General features: G+C 29.9%; 1 protein-coding gene across 1 annotated transcript in view; it reads left to right on the forward strand.

The window, feature by feature from the left end:
• Nucleotides 1–976: 976 nt before the first annotated feature.
• Nucleotides 977–24492, forward strand: part of LOC143202950 (ras-like GTP-binding protein RhoL) — a 35858-nt gene continuing 12342 nt past the window's right edge. Inside the window, exon 1 of the mRNA XM_076414976.1 lies at nt 977–1365. The gene's annotated coding sequence lies outside the window, so the exon portion shown is untranslated. The remainder of the gene's footprint in view (nt 1366–24492) is intronic.

The raw sequence follows: 24492 nt of genomic DNA on the forward strand, positions 1-24492 counted from the left end.
TAAGTTATTATAATTTAATAATTGAAGAAATATATATTGATGTATTTTCTCGCACTCGTCTTGCTTGTTAATTAATCCAAGTACATAGGAAAAGTAGTAATAAATTGATTGTAAATTAAGATTGTACTAAGCGTATCTAATAAAGATATTAGAAAAAATAACTTTAAAAATTGTTTTTATTTAACGAAAAGAAAAGGTGACTGGTTGAACGGCTATACAAAGCGACACCGAGGGTTCTTATCTATTAGAAACCAGACAAATTCGTCTCATTCGTTCACCGTTCAGGTAGTTTTAAAATAGATGGCCACGATGCCGGGACTGTGTTACATAACATATATAGATTTGACTAATTTGGGTTTCGAAATATTTGTGGAAGTCCTGGGAAGGTTTATATGGTGAGAAAGTATGAAATAAATGCGAGATATGAAATAAATATTTTCACTTTGACACCTGACAATCGAACGACTTTTGCGGGCTGATTCTGTTACATTGTATTTCTTTTTAACGAAAATGAGAAGGAAATGTATTTATAGTATGGAAAATATTTTATAATATATATTTTTTAACGAATTTACAAATCGCATTGTCCATCGCATTATTATAGGTCTCCTAATAAGTTTCTGATTTGATGCACAGATGGCGCAACCTCCTAACTTATATTCAGATGACAAGTGTCAAAGTTACTTGACAATCTGGCGTTTAATTTCAAAGTAGCGGTGGTTTTTGTGCAAAAAATATTTAATCATACCAAACAATTTGGTCGGCACAGTGATTACTGACGTTTATAAATCTCGAAAAAGGGCTAAATTGAATTTGCCGCGTTCTCCTATACTTTTTTCGACAGAATCTGTGTTAAGTAATGACCCGTTTCGTATACACAGTCATCGGCTTAATAAATTCGAACGTTTCCAGTAATTTCCATCATTAGTAGGCGGTGACGCATAGCACGAAACAATTGAATGCCACTGACAGTTACGCTGTCCGATGACTGGACCTGAAACGACGCGACAGACGACGGTTCGTATGAAAATTGTCCAATTACTGCAACCGTATGACGACATTTTATCGCCTCCGAAAGTCGAAAGACTGACCGCCACCCGATCGGTTCGCGAAGACCGACCCGAACAGCCAGCTTTTAGAACTGATAAGGCGCCGATAAGAATTTCCCTTGATTGTTCCGCGACGCGCTATCGTTACCGAACGCGTTCAGTGTGCCGAGCAATAAGATTGAGGCAGTTCGCATAAACGTTACCGTGCGAAACATTATGTGATATCAGGTGCATTTTTCGTTTTATACACCAGCGCATCGATCTTGAAGGATTTTTAGTGATAGTGTTGGACGGTGAGTGGATGTCTCGTCTGGAGGTGAGTGGTTCTAGCTGAAACAATTACTTTTAGATGCGTTTTTCGTATTAATGCGCGAACTTATCACGCCCTAACATGATTACATCATTTGTTCTATTGTTGTTGTCTTGATAAAGACTATCAAGGACGTGACGTTTCACTTCATAATTATGCTGATAAAATCGTCGATTTTAAAAGGCCGCACAGCGAGTAAAACAACACAAAGGATATAGGTTGGACGTTTATCTACTTTGTCGTTACTCTGTTTCATTCATTATGTTATACTTTACTAGTGATTCGACCACAATTCATCAAATTAATCATGTTTCTTTCATAATAGAGAAAAGAGAATAATTTTAAATTACGTTAGTTAAAGTTGTTCACATATAACATTAATTAAAGTAATATATGTCGGTATATTAAAATATATTAATATAGACACTTTTCGCAGTTTGTAAAGTTGTATTACAGGAAGGTAATTTAAAACAGTGGCGGCTCCCGATAAAAATTTTAAGGTGTTTTGTAATTTTCGCAAAAAAACCTACCTATTTTTTTTTTAATAAAGTCCATCCTACATTCTTTTTGCAAATTTGGTAATTACTTTTTGATTTAAATTGTCTATTTCGAAAAGGGCTGTTAAACGATCTTCGGTCATTGAATTTCTGGGAAACGTTTTGATGCGCTTTAGTGTTGAGAAACATCTGTCGGTCTCTGATGCTGTCATGGGAGTTGTTACCACAACTAAAATTAGTGCATAATTAAATGTTCTGTGATCATTTTTTGAATACTTAACTGACAGTAGTTCGTTGTCGTTCTTTATCATGTTTGAGATGAAAGGAACACACGGAAGTCAGTGTATCCTCGGGAAATTTACCGCAATACCCCCAAAGTATCCCAAAAAGAAACGCGATGCAACTACTCGACGGTCTTTAAAATGAAATCGATCTTTTGTATAATTTATTATAACATCACGCACGTCCGAAGCGGTGATCTAATGTACTGTTGCCTGGACGATAGCTCAGGAGTTATTATATCTGATGCTTCACTAATGATGTTATCAATATTATTTCGAACTCGAATAATAATACAAAAATTATCTACAGGGTCTCTTATTGTACTAGGTTCGATTTTTCTTTGTTGCACTTGGTTAAAAATGATATCTACGTGGGACATGATGGAAACAAGTAAGCGGCAAATTGAAGATCGGGCCATCTAATGTACGGCGAATAGAGACTGCTGTACTACAGATTGTGTTGCAGGCAATTTGATCTTCTTTTTTATCCATATACTCAATGAGATAGGTTCTATTTTCGTACACAACATTAATAGTCCGTATATTCAGAGCTGCAGAGCTCCAAAAAGAAAACTGAAGACGCTCGCAAAAAATAATTATGTAAACTCACTAAAATACTAAAATATTTTCTATTACCTACCAAAAAGCAAATCCCACAAATCATAAAAAAACCCAATGAATTGCGAGCCACGGGAGTAATGTGGACCAATGGAATAACCTAACCTACCCTATCGCTATTATTTACCTGGGCCACACGAACGTTCTCTGCGAGCTCTTTCAAACACCCGCGCGGCACCCCACTGCCCCCGTGTCCGTCCAAAACGAACTAAAACAAGGCCGATATTTAAGTGGAGATTTCGCTGCATTTAGTCCTAGTGCCGCATCGCCCGTCCATGATATTGATTATCTGTATCTGAATTTTACACGACTCTCGGCCAGATAATGATAACAATATTGGTAACTGTGACTATGGAAGTGGTCTTTAATTTCATTAATATGAAGACATTTTTAAAAATACCATTATCAGTTGTTATTATTGAAAAATCTGGTGCAAGTAGAGGAAAAAGCTGCTGCTTTTCTTTTCGGAATACTTTGGAGAGTATTGCGGTAAATTTCCTGAGGATATACGCACTTTCGTATGTTCCTTTTATCCCACGCTTGATAAAAAACGATTAAGAACTAAACAATCAGCAATTTATTTAAGAAATGATTGGAGAACATTAAATGGTGCACTACCTCTTCTAAAAATTAGGAGACACTTTGAAGAAGACTAGACAATTATTAGAAATAGTAGTAATAACTCCCATCACAACATCAGAGGCCGAAGATGTTTCTCAATACTAAAGCGCATCAACATGTTTCTTAAAAATTTAATGACCGAAGATCGTTTAACAGCCCTTTCCATGTTATCTATTGAAAAACAAAGTGATTACCAAATTTGCAAACAGAAAAGAACCTAGGATGGACTTAATTTAGAAAAAATAGGTTTTTTTGCAAAAATTGCAGAACACCTTAAAATGTTTATCAAGAGCTGCCACTGTTAAAACAAATTAAAATAAAAGAAAAAATAGGCACTTTTCATAGTTTAGAACTGGGAATAACCGTCACAATGCAAACAGACGCCCGACTTTATTTTTTTTTATTCAATTAATGTATTTATAACTTGGAATTTTAGGTTTCGGTTAGTCTAAATATGAAGACATTTACTTTATTTAAACAATTGCCTAAAAAAGTGGCTACTTGATCTCTTGGCATATTAAACCTAAAGAAAACATTTTTGTCGCCACATTAAAAGGAATATAGCCGTTTGGGAATGACGGAATGATCACCACCGATATATAAGAGATAAAGTGATATTTATCTAATTTTAGTAAGTACTACGATCTGACAGATTCGCAAACTTTACTTCAGCTAAATATTTTTACTGAAAAAATAAATATTTGCCACTCACTTGCAAACTCTCCTACCCTGTTTAAATTGCATTTAATTAAATCTAATCCACTTGGTTTTGATAGTCAACAAAGTATTGATAAGTTTAAATTACTACACCACTGAACACTATAACAAAAATATCTAAAGAGACATTATTATATGATTATTGTTTACTTTTATATTATAAAATTATATAAGTAATACATGCTGGTATGATAAAACACGAAATTAATGAATAAAACAATTTTGAAATAATTTTTTTATTTTAGCAACAATTTTAGAACAGTAACAAAAACAATTAGGCACTTTATTTTTTATGATATAGAAATGTATCTATATTAAAGGAATGTATTTAAAATCATTAAATTAATTATTGACTGTTCTAAGCTTAGGTCTATAAAGTAGATAATTAAAATATAGTTACATATTTTATCATATTAATTATCGAACACTTTCAAATGTATCAACAGTCTAAAATATTTACCAAATCACTGTGAATAACTCCTAATTTCTGTTCCATCTATGCAAATTACGTAGTTAGTTTAATTTTTTTTCCGTTGCATATTTCATCACTTCATTCATTCATGATTCTTTATCATATAATCTTAAATAAAATATACATTAAAAAACAATAAATATATCATATCAAATATATATTTGATAAAAGAATAATTTCTTTACCTAAATTTTCAAATAAAATTGCATTGTTCTTAAATATTTGTTTCACTCTTCGAACAGTAGCTGTCCTATTTTACTATTATATTTCTTTCCAGTTATCATTTTATGTAATATTCTGGAATCTTGCCCTTACAGGTAGCTCATAGTTAATTTCTCTTCTTTGACTTCGAAAGGCATTTACTAATGGAAACCTGAAATGGACTACAAATTAATATCAATAAAATTGACAGAAAAAACCTCTAATACAATAATATCTTCAGAACCATATCAATCGCTATCATTTCTATAACAAGAACTTTTTTATCAACTATTCTGTGTTCACCAGGCCTGATGCCTGGTGATTCATTGAAATTCTTAGAATTAAAAAAACGATTGATTAATGTTTATATTATGAATCTGAAAAAGCTACTTGCAAAAATCTGAATACCTTATAAACAAAGGGGACAAACACTTTTTTTCTCCTATTGTGCTAATCTATATTAGGATGAAATTTTCGCATATGTCGTTCTTTTCTTTTACAGCTTATACCTTCCGATAAAGCCACATTAATTTGTTATCCCTACAAAAAAAAATACAATGTAACTTATGATCATCTAATCTGAATCGTTTTTATCCTAACTTACCATAACCCGCTGATAATTCTAGAAGGGGAATAATCAAAATAAATACGAAATCTTAAACAATATTACTTAAAATTACGTGAAATTGTTCAATAATGTGTCAACTCACTCCCTTTCTGGTTTAACATTATTTCAATAGAAAACGTTGGGATTTGTTTTCGAATTTTAAATTGCTCTGCTGATATTTTACGGTATAGAGATGTCAGATTTCAAGACAGAACGTAAAATTACACGTTTAAGGTCGATTTACACACAACAAAAACGGCAAATAATCTACCGCATAACTGTTGGAGCCGGCGGCGCGTTAGCCATGTCCAATGGATATAGTACCTAAAATATTTATTTCTATATTTTATGTCACCGATCTGACGGTTTTCCCTGGTTGCTGGACTTTTTAAATTAGTTAGTTTAGTTATAATATAGTAGATATTTTTTAATTAGTAATTTTACGCCGTGTCGTGACTTCTTTTAGTGTTTCTCTTAAAGAGGGAGGCACAGTTTTCGCTAAGCCGGTTGAGAGAGAAGATACGAGAAACGCATATCGCGCTATATCGAACGATATATTTGTTATTACGCGGCTTGTTTGATGTGTGGTTTAAACAAACGCCTCAGTCCTTGATAAAACTGGGTGTTTTGAAGATAACATTTTAGGCAAAACATAAGTAAAATATTATTATGTAAGAAATCCGACTTTTGTTTTATTTTTTAAATTTTTACAATAAATATTTCTGGAATGTTTTTTAACTTATTCTGATGGGAATTCCAATTTAATGTTAATGGTATCTTAACTCGAGTTAGTCGTTTATCATCAATCTGAGGGTCGTAATTCGTCCACTGTGCTCTAAATATACCTTGTATGTCTGGATTCTTCTTTTGTAAATTTATATTTTTCATCTACTACCATCTGTGTTCTTTACATATCCCTAATATGTACAATATTGACTGAAACAGTGTTAGTACCCATTCCTTACATATTTCTATCAAACGTATACGCCTACACGTCACCTTGTTGACTTGCTTATAATCTTTTAAACTCGGACTGACGCATTTATGACAGTTGACAGACTATATAAAAATTTTACAGCAACTAAAATATATTTTTTATTTTAATGTCGTTTCCTACTATGAAATGCTAAACGCGTAAATGGATTTTCTTCGATTACATTTAAAACAGATCGACTTAAAATCCCATGGCCGCGGCGATATTTCTAAAAATCGAGGCTCTTTCCGGTTTTTTGATAAGAAAAGTGCTGCCCAGCCAGACTGTGCGGCATCGATCAGAACAAGTGATGATCGGAAGTGGCATTATCACCGAACACACGATGGGTACGATATGTATTCCGGTTAAAGCGCTTTTAAGCTGGTTTTACCGATATTTACGTCGTATATTAGAAATTTGTATTATTCACTGAATCTATTCAAGTACCATTTTCTCAAATATTTTAGTTGTTTATAACGTGGTATGTTGTTTTATTTAAAACATAGTATTAAGTTGATATGAATTTAATAAAAGAATTGACCAATATAGATATATCATTAAAGTCATTATTGTGATTGAGATTAAAAAGTGCAGTCAGTATTTCAACATCTTTCTAGATTTGAATATACTATTTTTCTTTGAGTTTCTTTCCTATCATCTATAGTATGTCACTGATTTGCAATCAGATCAATTATTAGAAAAAAATGAATAAAACACGCATGATATAAATATAGAAAAGGAAAATACAAACTACTGGTTCTGTAATCAAAAATGTTGTTATGCGCATCTGAGGTTCCGTGGATATGCCGAGCTTTTCGCCCATATCTTTTGCATAACTTACCACGTCATCTGCCTATTCTTCTTTATTCTCACTTTTTTAGCACACAGTCTTATGTCAAGTTTCTTTGTTGTAATATCTTTGTATATCATTTATTTAATTTAGTATCGGTTGTCAGAGGTCCAGGACATAAAAAAAGGAAAATGACTGTATCATAACCAGCAAAGTAATGTAAAAAATATGAAATTGTTCAAATATTTACCATATATTATAATTATTTACTGGGAAATTTTGTTTAAACCCAATTTATAGGCCCTATATTTGAATAATATTGTTCAGCCATGGAAAACACGTTGTCCTGTATAAACTGTCAGCTGTCAAACTGTTTTTTGATTATGGTTTGTTAAAATTTTACCGCGCAAATTCAAGTCAGACATAAATTTGGTGGTAAACATAAAAAACTACGGTAGTATTGTAACTTGTGAAGATATTTTTGATACAAAATGCCCTAACTGAACCGAACAATTCTCCTAATTATTTTTTTATTACGGTAATATAACAAACCTCTTACACACCCTAGTGCGATTATATCGTTTTTTTTCCTGGAAAGATAATTAAGGTAATAGCTTTTTTTTGTATGGTATTGTAAATATTAGTTATTACAGTATAGTTATTAAATATTTGAGAACTTGCTGACAATACGAACTTATATATAATATACTTTATAATTAGTGTTGGTAAGTTTCAGTCGTTATTTTTGGTTCGACTGATTTTACTACTTTTACCAGTGACTGTTTGTGTCGACTGTTTTCAGTCGCTATTTTCGGTCCGACTGATTTTGTTACTATTTACTATCGACTGTTTCAGTCGTACTTTTAGTTACTATTTTTGGTTCTACTAGTTTCATTCGACTGATTCTTAGCGTTCTGGCTCTGTCGTCATAGCTGCGACCTTGACAAAAATGTACCCAATTTATGCTTACATAGATTTATATGTAACATATGTAGTTTTATAATTTTTTTGATAGTTTGCTTGTAAATAACAATATATTTTATATTAATATTATATTATATTATATTAATATAATATTATATTATATTAATATATTATATTATGTATTTTGGTATCATATGCATTTATATCATTTCGTTCAGATTGTTTTTAATTGTCATGGATCAGTTTTCTTTTCTACAATTAGGTATATGTTTAATTTATATATATATATATATATATATATATATATATATATATATATATATATATATATAATATTATTTATGATTATTGTACATCTTTAGTTGTTAGATTTTATTTAAGTTCTATTGTATTGTCTATATTTATTATAGTATATTATTTAAGAATTACAACTAACACATTAAAATGCAAGAAAACATTTGTGGGGTATTATTCCATTCTTTTTTAAAGTTAGTTCGTGAAGGAATTTAAGAGTTTATACATCTCAGTCTCGCTTATACTACCGTTGAAAAATATAACCACATATAAAAATAACTGTCCCAAGGAATTATCGTCCTTTCCTCTCTCACAATTTATACAGGAAAGGATTCGTACATCTTCGTCTGATATCACGAATTGAAAAAAAAACAATCGAACCGTGTATTTGACTAGCTAGTTTTGCGACTATCGACTGTCGATTGTTTTCGGTCCATAGTTCCCAACGCTATTTATAATTACAATATACTTTTACATACTTTTTCTTGTTGAATGTTGTTTTTTTCGGAGTTTTTCCTTTCGTCTGAAATATTACAGTTTATTTTTAAGTGACTTCAAAAAAGATGAGGTTCTATGTTCGGCTGTATATATTTTTTAATGTATGTTCGCCGATTTCTGCAGCATTTATGGACCGATTCTCAATTTTTTTTATTCGAAACAGTGCACCTGCGAGGTGGTCCCATTGGAACCAAATTAGGATTTGATCGAGGGAAAACCTCAAATTTCAAAGGCACGTATAATACTTTCATGTATTTTTTATCTAAAATAATCAGATATTTGTGTATAATGTTATTACTTAGTTGAAGTCGTTCAGTGTAAAAGCCATTCAGTTTGCTTTTTAAGCACTAACCATATCATATAAGAAGTCGTAGAAACATTATAGGCAACTGTTTCTATGGTTTAACAATTAAAACCTTAAGCTAACACGCGGTGGTCGCGGGTTCGATTCCCAACAGACCAACAACTTCTTTTTCTTTAGATTGGTTGGAACATTTCTTAAATCATCTAGAGTAGGTAGCGGGTCCCAGTCCCTGAAACATTCCTTATTTTCAGTCATATTCAAAATAACTGGGTAGTTTATTAAGTAAATATCTAACACTAAAAATAAAATATTTTTACAAAAAAAATTGAACCGACTTCAAAAAATAAATAAGGAAATCACTAACAAGTAAATAATTAAACTAGACTTTAAACACACAAAAAAGGTTTTAAAATAAAATATGTACGCAACAGTCGTAATAACTGAATAAAAATCAGTTTGAAGTCGGTGCCGAATCCTCAAATAATACAGACATAATAATATAATTTTATGTGATAAACACAAAATTAAATTAGGAACAAAGCAAATCTAATATAACTGTTTGGACACGGTACACGGATTTTATATTTAGTGCATCTATCTTGTAGTGGTTATGATTGGTAGGATAGTTATTATTGTTGTTCCTACTATTGCCGTCAAAAAATTGTAAGATCTAAAGTTTCCTCAAATTATAGAAGCAGAATGAGAGTTCCCAAAAAATCATACTTACTGCGCACAAAACTGGAATAGAAGAAGAGGACATATATTATACTGAAACCAAATCGCTAATATTTGAAGGTTATGGTGTCGACAGACAGAATCTTCTTATTTTGTTATTATTAATAATCATTTAGTTGAGACACTAAATAATCGAAAGAATAATCATTTTATGCATATTTTTCATATTTAAAATGACAGTTTTCGTTTTATAGAATATTATGTCATTAATAATCAACGTGTGTTATCAGTTTGTTCAGGTATATAATAATATGATTATTATCTGAAGATCTTAATTGACAAAAGTCATATTAAAAACGTATTTGTGTTTTGTTTAATGTTACCTTGAGATACTAAAGACAATTTCTCAACGATTAAATTGCACTTAGTTTACAATGGGTAACGATCGTAATATTTCATTTAAAACGCTAATGTTTGAAAGTCTTTGGAAGACAGCAAATTATTTAATAGTCAATGAAACATATTTAATCTTTATATTTACCGTGAAGGTAGTTAAAAGAAAATGATTTTCATAAACTACATTTAAGGACAGAAAATTGATATAATGAATTGCTCAATTATTTTTGTGATCGATAAGATATAACACTGTCAAAATTATGGGTTTTTAATTGATTGTTCCGATGTCCATAATTAGTAGAACTCCCAGTCATTTCTAGGTATTAAACCCGCAGGAAGCGAGATAATTGCATAAGAAAAAAAATATTTCTGTGACCTTAAGATGTTTTAAGAGGATATGAGATTTTGTGAAACTTTTGAGACAACTTTTAGAATTTCAAAATAAAGGTTTATACTAGTGTTGGGAACTATCGACTGAAATCGACTATCGACTGTTTAATAATTAACTACTTTTTACTATCGACTATTTCAGTCGCTATTTTTGATTTGACTGTTTTTACTACTTTTTACTAGTGACCGTTTCAGTCGATTGTTTTCAGTCGCTATTTTCGGTCCGACTGATTTTATTAGTATTTACTATCGACTGTTTCCGTCGTGTATTTTTAGTTACTATTTCTGGTTCTACTAGTTTCATTCGACTGATTTTTAACGTTCCGGCTATGTCGTCCTAGCTGCAACCTTGACAAAAACGTACCCATTTTATGCTTACGTACATTTATTTATATGTAATATATATAGTTTTATGATTTTTTTGGTAGTTTGCTTGTAAATAATTTGGGACGATCTTTTTCAAGAGTGTTAATGTAATAGGGTAAAAAGGTTAACATTGTGATTGATAAACAGCAAAAAAAATAGTTTTGACTGTTTTTATGGCAATAATAGGTAATATTTCGATTACTCTCTCGAATTTTGTTAAAAAATATTTCCGTTCAATAATAAATAAAGCATTTACTTTATTTAAAAAAGCTCTAGTAGTTATTGTGCGATTATTTTTAATTATGTCATGAATTAGTTTTTATTCTATGACTAGTTATATATGTTTAATTTTTATTTAGTATTTGTTGTTATTATACTACTTTAGTTTTTAGGTTATGTTTAAGTTAGTACGTGAAGGAATATGTACATCTCCGTGTCGGTTATACTACCGTCGGAAAATATAACCACATATAAAATTAACTGCTCCATGCAATTAGCTCCGTCCTTTCCTCTCTCATAATTTATAGATGAAGAATGATATGAACATTATATAAAAAATATATAGTCTTCATATTTATTCATATATATATATATATATATACATATATATATATATATATATACATATATATATATTCAAAGTTTTTTTGTACATATGTCATCAAGATGTTTAATGTATTGGCCTGCTGAAATTTGTAAACTCGTTTCACAATCAGACAATATTTTCCTTCTCATTTTGTTCTAGTTAAAAAGGGACACAATGCTATCTGATTAGTTCGAACACGTAAACGAATGAGCCTATCAAAGTCGCCCGGTTGTCAGACTTATGCAAAATACTTGAAAGCAATAGTGATAAGAGGTTATAGCACTAACCTATAAACTATTGTGGCTGTATATAAACTGTAGTTTTTAGATGTACTATAATGTTAAAATAAATTATATGTGATAACAGTTTTGTTCAATTATTTTGTTTAGATTAGAATTTTGTTGTATGTCAAGGCCAAACTGAACTAAAACTCAAAGTAGTTGCGGCAACATTGCGACGTTTTGATGCCACGAATTTAGATGACGTGCGTACAAAATAACTTTAAATATACTTATAGCATTGAACTCGCGGTATCTAAATTTATGACGTTAAAACCTGGCGATGTTGCCGCATTTAAATTGGACTTTTAGTTTATTTTGGCTTTGATATCTATCAACTCCTTATGTGAATTAATTAACGTAACAAACATTTTATAAAATATAATTTATTTTAATATTATCGTCTATTTATTATCTAACGCATATATTATTGAAAGACTTAACTACAGTTAAGTAAACAGTCACAATATTTTGTAGGTTAGAGTTGTTTGGTTGTTAGCAACATTGCGACGTTTTGACGTCACAAATTTTGATGATGTATGTACAAAATAACTTTGAATAGACTATATATATGAAGTTTTTTCTTTAACAAGACATCCATTTACACCATAAAATCCTGTGGGTTTAATTATCAACAGCGAAGTTGATTTTAAAGGATTTATAGCTGGAATACTAATAATATTTAATCATTATTTTTTCACACTTGATGATAAATGATTTATATCGATTTTATCTCCATTATCGGTATTTTGGAGCCTGGGTTTATTTTTATTAAGCAATTTTAATTATATGTGCACCCTATTTCGAAATGAACTAATCCTTATATGTTATCTAATAATATCTTATCGCTTTTTGATTATTGAATATTCAATTAAAGTTCTTTTGGCGACGCTAATTGTTATCTTTATATAAGAGTATATGTTTAACTTGTGGTCTACAATAAGTGAAGTACTCTCTAGATAACATTAAAAAAACATTAAATTATTTTGAACGAGTATAGAATGAAATTGGGTTGGATAGCAAATTTTGTGGTTTATTGTGTTACTTCAAAAGTTATTTCTATGTGATGATGTACATGGTACTGATACTTTTTATATTTACGCCTATTAAATAACAAAAATGGCAAATTTAATGATTTTTTTTTGGTGGAAGTGAATTTTAACATTGAAAAATATAACGGAAACTAAGGGCAGGTTTAGGAATGCGTGTACAATAAACATTTATTGCAGCCACCTGTCAAATACGTTGAGGCATGTCGTGAATAATAAAACATTAACATCACTAGTAAACAGTAAAAAATATGACCGCCATTTACTATCCATGAAAGCATTTATCTTATCACTACATAGTATAAAACAAAGTCGCCTTTTCTGTCCCTATATCCCTATGTGCGCTTAAATCTTTAAAACTACGCAACGGATTTTGATGCGGTTTTTTTCAATAGATAGAGTGATTCAAGAGGAAGGTTTATATGTATAATACATGCATAATATACTAAGGCAACATTGCTAATTTTAGAGGTTTCTAACGTGATGTCGTAAATTAACCTATTTTTTTAGGCTTATTTAGCAATTAGCAAAAACGCTACCTAACCCTACGAGTTAGATCAAATTAATGTACTACAGTATTGTACACCATAAAAAGGTCTACAAAAAAGTCCGCGATGGTATATGTTTATCTTTTAGGGATAACCCACATTAACCATTTTTATTGTTTACTTTTTACGTGAGAAAATGGCTTATTTACGAAGCTATTTTAAGCAATACGGCATTAATCCTTATCGAATTAAGTACCTTAAATACAGTGTGCAATTAATATAGATCAATATGGTTCCTTACAGCATGTAAATTAAACAAATATTTTCGGAGATATTACAAAATTTTTTTTTTGCGTTTAAAAATGTATAATGTAATAAAAATTGTATGAATTTAGATATTCCAAAGATAGCAGGAAATCTTCATAGTAAGTATAGGGGAAGAGGAATTGTTTTACTCCAAATTTAATGCGTGCAGGCCAAGGGCAGTAATGAATGAACCAAAAATACGGGATTGATTTTAATCATGTCTTCATTGAGTGACATAGGCATATATATTTTATGCCCGTGCAAAGTCGGAGCGGGCCGCTATGTTTTTATATACAACGTTCATATTTTTTCTGTAGTGTATTTAATTTAGTATCAGCATTGCACCCGTGCGAAGCCGGGGCGGGTCGCTAGTTATATAATAAAAAAACTAATTAGTTAATTATTTTTCGTGTTTTTAATCATTTTTATATATTATATTTTTGAGCCTCTTTATATACTATTAGAAATGCGAAGTTTCGATGTGAACAACTGTTAAATAGAATACATTGTTTGACAAATATCTCCGGATTTGGCGCATGCTCTTACATTACCATAAAATAGACCAAAATCGTTTAGATTAAATACAGCCAATATAGTTAAAAGCACGAAAAAGCCACCACTATATATGAAAACAGTGAAATTCTCCTAAAAATCTCTAAATAGGATCAACTATGATCGCTACTATTCTTGATTAACAAACCCTGTTAATGAATTGACTGCCTCGAGCTTTCGATTAACATATTGTACAGTTACTAGCCTAAAACGAATGGATGATCGTTCTTTTAAGCCGAAAGAAATCTCAGTCAATACATCATTATTTTTACAAAACAACAATTTATTTACCTATACTCTTATAGAATAATGCATTGTATTTTCGTAGTGATTCAATTCAATAGATCATTATTGTCGTTTATAGTTTTATATTTTGTTTATTTGATCCAGGTCTACTTTTGCAAAATGCTGTCCAATTTCTTCTTCTCTGATACTCTGAATTTCACATTTTTCGACCTTCATTCTCAGCAAATTCTAGCTACATCAGCTCTATGAAATAAAATTTAAATCATTACTAAAATATATTATGTTTAAAATAAATGTCAGTTACTACAATTTTTGCTGCTATTCTTGATGGACAAACCTCATTAATGACTTGACTACTTCCAACACAACAGGAATAATTTTCCTCTCTGTTCTTGTTATCATAAATTTTGGCATACGTTGATACCCATTCGATGTCGTTGAAAATTATGTGTTATAAATTTGGCAGCTAACATTCCCACTGTAAATAAAATTGATGCTGTTTATATTTTATAACTTTTAAAAATATAACCCTACATTCTGCACTTACCATTGTTCTTCCATATTTTCAAAGCAATGTATGTTAAACTACCAAGAATAACACACCAATTTAATTAATTAAACACCAATTTAACTATAGAATAATTAATATAACACAAAATCTAAATTTTTCTTGTTGTTTTGACTTGATCGACTGTACCGATCGGCTCACAAAGAATGTACCGCCATTAGAAAAGGAAGACAATAGAGTTTATTCTTTTCTGTTGTTTATTCTATGTAGTAGTGAAGTAATGTATCCTCATGTGGACTGGTATCAGTAGTAATCAGAAGGAGCAAGGTCTGGAGAATACTGCGGGTGGGGTAACACTTCCCATTTTAATGTCCCCAAGTATGTTTTCACCGGCTTTGCGGCATGTGATCGAGAGTTGAAATCCTCGCCTGCAAAATTTGTTTGCTATCCAGAGCGTTGTTTGTCTTCGATGTCAAAACCACCACTTTCAAAACGTTGCCACAAACTCCAAAACAGTAAAACTTCTCTCAAATGCAATTATTCGGTTCAAATTCAGACATTTCTATCGCACTGAATGTTTTTTGTTCACACTTCGACGGAATGATTGAGTCCTTAACTTAAATTTGATTACAAATCCAACAAGATCCATTATAAATCCTTTAACATGATATGTTAATATTCATAGTAATGATATGTTAAAATTTAGATAAGGATAAACATTTATTATAGATTAGATATTAATTAACTGATTTACAAATAATAAAAAATAAATACCTGAACGTATTTTGTGTCATGACTAATATAATGACGTACCCGATATAAACAATGTTAATTTTCAATTCAATCGGCGTTTAATTCAACTAAAAACGTTACTGAGTCTTTAAATATGGCTCTTGCCTTGTCAATATTATTCGCGATAAGTAATCTTGGCGGAAGTGGCTTTAAAAAAATGAAAATGAACAGTATTTAATGGGATGCCTACCATCATATTGTAGTATTATGGGTTTTGTTTATCTACATAAAGTGTTAAGGTCAGGGAACTTGGGAAATCATTACATGCTTACTTGCATTTTGATTAGCGACATCTATTGGTGAAAATACACAGTGCCAACGTAAACAACTATTAAACAATCTAAGCTAGCTGTTAAATTCGGTGATTTTGAAATGTCTCTATAGTCATATCCAAAATATAGTCCATTCAAAGTTTTTTTGTGCATACGTCATCGTAAAAAAGAGACACAATGCTGTCTGATTAGTTCGAACACGTAAACGATTGAGCCTGTCAAAGTCGTCCTGTTGTCAGACATATGTAAAATTCTTGAAAGCAATAGGGATAAGAGGTTATAACTCTAACCTATAAACTATTGTGGCTGTATAATTAACTGTAATTTTTAGATGTACTATAATGTTTTTGTTCAATTATTTTATTTAGATTAGAATTTTGTTTTATGTCAAAGTCAAACTGAACTAAAACTCAATGTAGATGCGGCAACATTGCGACGTTTTGATGCCACGAATTTAGATGACGTACATACAAAATAACTTTAAATAGACTATAGCATTGAACTCGCCGTATCTAAATGTATGACATTAAAACCTGGCGATGTTGCCGCATTTAAACTTTGGCTTTTAGTTTATTTTGGCTTTGATATCGAACAACTCCTTATTTGAATTAATTAACGTAACAACCATTTTATAAAATATAATTTATTTTAATATTATAGTCTATTTATTATCTAATGCATATATTATCGAAAGACTTAACTACAGTTAAGTAAACAGTCACAATATTTTGTAGGTTAGAGTTGTTTTTTTTTATTTACGTTAAACTCTTTCCAATGGTATGGTATGGTGCCTTCTGGAGACCTAACCCAACTATTTAATCAGTGTATCTCCTAATAATGCATTTTACTTTCATTAGAGAGCATATTTATCATTTTATGTTTAGTTCTTGTTTCCTTCGTCGTGGTGTTTCCTTGTCAAGTCATTTTGATATTACTGTATATCTCCTTACTTACTTGTGTTACTACCCGTGTACATATTTCTTGATAATATCAAATTTAATCACTAAATTATCCTTAAATCATTTGCCATATCTGCAAAATACTATTGCATATCCATGGTATTCTTTCTCTTTTATATATATTAATATTCTATAGTATTTTCTATCTAGTATATATAGTATATTCTAAACAAATACACACATAACAAGTATGCACATAAGTCTTTCACACTCTACAATATAGTTATCCTATATTAATTATATATTCACCTTTAATTGTTTTCAGTCTCATTACCTTGTCTTAGTAATGGTCAAAATTGATTCATAATCTCATATTAGATGGTTTGTAAAAACCAGGAATTGGCTGATATAGTGACATTTTATTTATAACGTTTATGTCCTTATAAAAGATGGGCTGTGATTAGCACAAGAATATTATAAAAACAAAATTTAAAAATAACAACGATGACGTACCTCTTGAGCGGTTTTTATTATCTATTTTATTCCGTTTATACTTACTAATATGTTCAATATATATGTTAAAAAAACCGCAGTTTTGTAAAAGTAAACCAACAGATTGCTTATCAAATACGTATATATACAAATATTTTATATTTGCAGACGTATGTATATAAATACATTTAATATATTTGTGGCACAAGTTACATATATTGGGTGATTTTTAATCAAATGTAACCTTAATTGGCAATCTTAGACACTTAGAAACTTATCAAAATAGATAGTGGTAATCAGACGCTTTTTAATTTTGTAATATTTTAGTTAGACTAGTTTGAAACATAAAAATGATGCTATCATATTAAATAATATGATTAACTTAACCCAACTTTTGGATCTATCAAAAATAAGATGACTTTGACAAGAGTCTAATTCTGAAGAATCATGGCATGTGTACGAGGATATAAATTTGCAACATTGCCAGTTCGTGCAAATTATACCTACACTTGAAGAGTATTATATAAATACAATAAATTATCTTGAATTCACAAATTAACCTAATAATTCTGTTGGGACTTCAATAAATTCATGGCTATATTGTTTTAACTTTTCATAGTATCCTTCATTTGTTATGATTAACATAAAATATTCTTTATTTAAAGCAGGATAAATACTCAGAAACTCATTTCCCATGCTTCAACACTTGTAGCGTAATTTTATGTTTTGTACCTGTGGAATTCAATTGGTGTGCTTGCTGAATATTATATAAATATTGATGAGTCAGTAAATCTATTATTTTCAGTTTGCCACTGCTTATGTTAGATCACGTGCCATTTTGGGCTGTTTTCTTGTTGAAATACTTGAGCTATTTTTTATACTGTTATATTTAAACAAATGAGAAATATATATTATCGATATTTTATTCAAAAATAAATAATAAAAATATCAAGAATTAGTCATACAATAGAATAATAACCTTTTAAAGGAAACAAAGTCCAAATATATAAATGAGTAATGAAGACATTGAAGGTTCGTACGTACATAGGTCTATATATACCAATGATGTCATAACTACGTTTGACCAACGAATTAAAATATTATATTAAACGATTGCCAAATAAAAGTCTGTATATCAAAAACGGCACTTTTGAGGCATGTATTTATAGAAACAATGACATGTAACACATCGTTAATGTTAATTGGTCCAATATCGCGAATATTCGCAACTATATTTCAAATAGCTTTCGAACAATTAACTCTTTTAACTCGTTTTATTTTATATGTTTGAAATTCAGACGTAGTGATATCATTATATTGTATCATATTGTGTATTCTATCAAAAAATAACAATAATTGATCATTTCAAAAGCCCACTTGAGGGAAATATTTAAAATCTGCCATTGAGTTGGTGCAATTATAATTTATTTTCAATTTTACAGCTTAAATATACCTTAAAGGTGATATATTAAATTTATTAGGCCTATAGATTAGTTTTAAAGGATTTTTTTAAAATTTGAAACAGCTTGGACATAAACTCTACCAAATCTATTGGCTTATCGGGCGCAAATCCAAGTTATCTTTAGATTACAAGTTATTATTGTATAAATCTATACTCAAGCCTATTTGGTCATATGGAATCCAGCTATGGAGAACCGCTAGCAAGCCTGATATATCCATCATGTAACGGTTCCAAAATAAAGTGTTGTGTGCCATTGTCGATGCTCCGTACTATGTTTCAAATGAAGTCATACAACGCGATATTCTTCTGGAGCCAATAACTAATGTAATTCAACGTATTTCTGTGAAGTACTTTATATATTTTTTTTACGTAGAAGTATTTTATACAGGAGATCACTTAATGAAGTGATTTTCTACCTCCATGTATATGTAATAAAAACATAACAAATACTTATTGGCCTCTGGACAGATTGTGAAACTACTAAGAATAATAAAAAAATAAAACAAAATTCGCAATAATCTTTATCTTTTTATCGGTCTAGAAAACCTCAACAGCTCATAGTTAAGACTAGATAAGAGTTAGTAGATAAAAGTTAGTGGATAAGACTATTTACAAAATATTTAAGGACGGTATACAGAAACGACATTCCATGAAAATATTACGTTCAAAACGCTTATAAATTTGCATATATATATATATATATATATATATTTGTTTCTAGATATAAAAAATTATGCATATTAACCCGTATTATATACCTATATTTTTAAAGATATATGACGTAAATAGAAATCCACCCATTTTTCGAAAATATGTTCTATGTATATCGTAAACATTTGAGATCATATACAATTTGTTAAAATTAAAATTCTTTATAATTGGTGCAGTTTTCGTTAACGCGATATTATTTGAACAGAAATGATGGCAAAAAAACAAAAAACTTTAACATTAAATTTCTTTGATTCACACTTCGATAAAATGACACATACTGAAAAGAAAAGCCTGTCACAGTGAGGCTTCAACATGAAATTAGTTAAGTGCTATTTAATATACAGTAACATCATATATTGTAAATCATTTAAAATCACTTTTTTATTAGATAGGACATATATTTATTAGACACAAGTAGTATCAGTTATAAGTTTTAATATAACGAAATTGAATATATTTCTTTCTAAACAGTGTGGCCTGCGAGTTTGTCTTTGGTAGTTGTCCATACTGTATAAGCTAACTAAGACATGAAAGTTGCCTAAAGACATTTCAAACCTAAATAGTATCTAATCCCAAAAGGACCAAAATGATTCCCAGGTCTAAATGTTTGAATGATTCATGACTCCACAGTTTTTAAAGAATGTTGATCGAATTTCGTTTTTTTTAGGGCATTTTTAACTGTTGATTATATATCTCAGCTAAAGAAGTCCATTTTTATATGAATACGTGTTATATCTCTCGAGACTAATACGGCAATAATATTTTATTAAACCTGATGTCATTACACAGTTCCGTCAGTCTTGGTGATGAATAATCATCAATGATACACTGTGAATAATAAGAGAGCCGTCATAAATTGATACGTTGATTTATGAAATGTTTTAATAATCAAATGGTTATTTTATAATAGTTGAAAATTCAACTTAATAAACACATTTAAAACTAATAGATAAATTTGATTGGTTATAATATAAATTAGATGGGAAGATGAGTCATGCAATCAGTGACGCCTTGTATTTCCTTCTGATGACCAAATAAGACATCTTCTGGATGGTGAAGTATAAAAAGATATAATTACAATTTGTTTGATTGATTATATATAATCAAAAACATCTTTTGTTACACTTGGTGAAGTAGTTTTGTTATGTTTATTATTTATTCTCTTATTTCATGTATCCCTTCAATTTTTTCTGTCTCTGTCCAATTTTCTTTTCTTCTACCGGAGTTTTTCTCTTTCCTGAAGTATTTCTCCTATACAGACATCCCATATTTTTCTGCCATACTCTTTTTATCGGTCTTGCCTTCTTCATGTGTGTAAGTGTAAGAGTAAGTGTAAGAGTTATTTCCTTTCTATGTGTTCAATATTGAGGTGTTTTCTTATTTCTTTACTCCTTATCCTGCTAGTCTTTCTTACATCCTGGACTCTTCCGAGATATTTAATTTCTGCCTCTTGTTCACTTTTAACTTACTTTTATCTCTCTTTGAAAACAACCGCGTCTCTCAAGCGAAAGTGAACGGTAGTCTGAATATTGCCTTGTGTACTTTTTGGTTTTGTTTGATATATTCTTTTTATTCATGAATTTTCTATTGATAGCGAAGTATAAATTTAAGGTTGTTTCAGTTTTAATTTACATAAACTAAATATTTATTAAATATTTATTATTATTTTATTAGAAAAAAACTAAAATAAAAAGGAACGGTGTGAATCTTCTAATGAAACTAATGAAACAAACTCGCCAAACAGAAACAACTTGGACATACACTCTACCAAATGTATTAGCTTATTGAGCGCAAATCCAAGTTATCTTTAGATATCAAGATATTATTGTATAAATCTATACTCAAGCCTATTTGGGCATAGGGAATCCAACTAAGGAGAACCCCTAGCAAGTCTAATATATCCATCATACAACGGTTCCAAAATAAAGTGTTGCGTGTCATTGTTGATGCTCCGTACTACGTTTCAATTGAAGTGATACAACGCGATATTCTTCTGGAGCCAATAAGGGGTGTAATTCAACGTATTTCTGTGAAGTACTTCGAAATAGTATCAGTGCATCCCAATGTATTCGCTAAATATGCGAAGTGATAGTGGAGTGTGTAGACTAAAACGTCTAACACCATCCGATCTGATTATTGGACATATATAAACTTTATAATAAGCTTTATAACAAGACTAATTAACTAAATTAGTATTTTATACATGAGATCACTTAATAACGTGATTTTTCTACATACCATGTATATATAATAAAAACATTGTGATTGTGAAACTACTAAGAATAATAAAAAAATGAAACAAAATTCGCAATAATGTTTATCTTTTTACCGGTCTAGAAAACCTCAACAGCTCATAGTTAAGACTAGATAAGACTATTTACAAAAATATTTAAGAATCTGTACGGTATACAGAAACGACATTCCATGAAAATATTACGTTCAAAACGCTTATAAATTTGCATATATATATCACTACATAGTATAAAACAAAGTCGCCTTTTCTGTCCCTATATCCCTATGTGCGCTTAAATCTTTAAAACTATGCAACGGATTTTGACGCGTTTTTTGTTCAATAGATAGAGTGATTCAAGAGGAAGGTTTATATGTATAATACATGCATAATATACTAAGGCAACATTGCTAATTTTAGAGGTTTCTAACGTGATGTCGTAAATTAACCTTTTTTTTTAGGCTTATTTAGCAATTAGCAAAAACGCTGCCTAACCCTACGAGTTAGATCAAATTAATGTACTACAGTATTGTACACCATAAAAAGGTCTACAAAAAAGTCCGCGATGGTATATGTTTATCTTTTAGGGATAACCCACATTAACCATTTTTTGTTGTTTACTTTTTACGTGAGAAAATGGCTTATTTACGAAGCTATTTTAAGCAATACGGCATTAATCCTTATCGAATTAAGTACCTTAAATACAGTGTGCAATTAATATAGATCAATATGGTTCCTTACAGCATGTAAATTAAACAAATATTTTCGGAGATATTACAAATTTAAAATTTGCGTTTAAAAATGTGTAATGTAATAAAAATTGTATGAATTTAGATATTCCAAAGGTAGCAGGAAATCTTCATAGTAAGTATAGGGGAAGAGGAATTGTTTTACTCCAAATTTAATGCGTGCAGGCCAAGGGCAGTAATGAATGAACCAAAAATACTGGATCGATTTTAATCATGTTTTCATTGAGTGACATAGGCATATATATTTTATGCCCGTGCAAAGTCGGAGCGGGCCGCTATGTTTTTATATACAACGTTCATATTTTTTCTGTAGTGTATTTAATTTAGTATCAGCATTGCACCTGTGCGAAGCCGGGGCGGGTCGCTAATATATATATATATATATATATATATATATATATTTGTTTTTAGATATAAAAAATTCTGCATCTTAACTTGTATTATAGACCTATATTTTTAAAGATATAACATATGACGTAAATAGAAATCCACCCATTTTTCGAAAATCCATTTTTTATTGTATATCTTAAAAATTTGAGATCATTTACAATTTGTTATACTTCCATTCGATTTAACTTAAAATTGTTTATAATTGGTGTAGTTTTCATTAACGCGATATTATTTGAACAGAAATGATTGCAAAACACTTGAAAATGGCAAATAATCACAAAATTTCGCGACTATATACATGGAAAAGGTGTTAAAGATAAAACACTCAAAGTATATGTATATAAATAGTTTTATTTACTTCACCAATATTTATTTGTGTATATATTCAATACATCACCGTTGGTTTATCAAAGACCATGTAGTAATTGACATGCTACATCATATTTCTGACATCTTAGTTAACTTCTAAGTAAAAATAGTAAAATCGTTTGACGTTTAAAGAAATAAATAATTATATTCGGCAGATCAATATCACTATCGGCTTTATTTGTTATATCGCTGTACTTATTGTCTGTTGCTGGTTCTGGGAGATGCTACGGGACTCCATATTTTACTAATTCATGAAGTATCAGAATATCATATTCCAATGAATCTGGAAATGCCTACTAAACCTAAAAATTGAAATTCTTTTATCTAATCGGTGATATTCCTTTACATTTCTAACATGTCTTGTCCAGGTATTGCTAAATATGTACTGTGACTTAGAGGTGCTGGTCACCGAAAAAAATATCGATATATCGATATTTCGAAGAAATATTAGATTAAGATATATATATTTTTTCCAAATTTCTTAAAAAATAGTGATATTCTTTATAAACCGTTAAAATTAAGTACCAATTTTAAAGGTTTGTTCATAATTGTATTTTAATTTATTCTGAAAAAATAACGAAAAATATTGGCTAAAAAAATATCGATATATCTGCCAAAAATATCGATGTTTTTTTTTCAGAAAATATAGATATATCGATATTTTTTCTGCATCCCTACTGTGACTAATGCATAAACTATCTGCAATTATTATTTGTAATAACACTACTTCTAGCCTTTCTTAGAAAAAATATCGGCAAACGAAATATCAATATATCGGCCCAAAATATCTAGTCTTTCTTAGAAAAAATATTGAAAAATATCGGCTAAAAAAATGTCGATATATGGGCCCAAAATATCCAAAAAAATTTTCAGAAAATATCAATATATTGATATTTTTTCTGCATCCCTACTGTGACTAATTAATTAACTATCTGCAATTATTATTTGTAATAACTTTTCTTTCTTGTCTTTCTTAGAAAAAATATTGAAAAATATCGGCTAAAAAAATATCGATATATCGGCCAAAAATATCGATATTTTTTTCAGAAAATATAGATATATCGATATTTTTTCTACATCCCTAGTGTGACTAGTTAATTAACTATCTGCGATTATTATTTGTAATAACA

This window comes from Rhynchophorus ferrugineus, unplaced genomic scaffold, assembly GCF_030347505.1.
Source record: "Rhynchophorus ferrugineus isolate W39M unplaced genomic scaffold, kcgeb_rfMv2 rfM9, whole genome shotgun sequence".
Taxonomy (NCBI): domain Eukaryota; kingdom Metazoa; phylum Arthropoda; class Insecta; order Coleoptera; family Curculionidae; genus Rhynchophorus; species Rhynchophorus ferrugineus.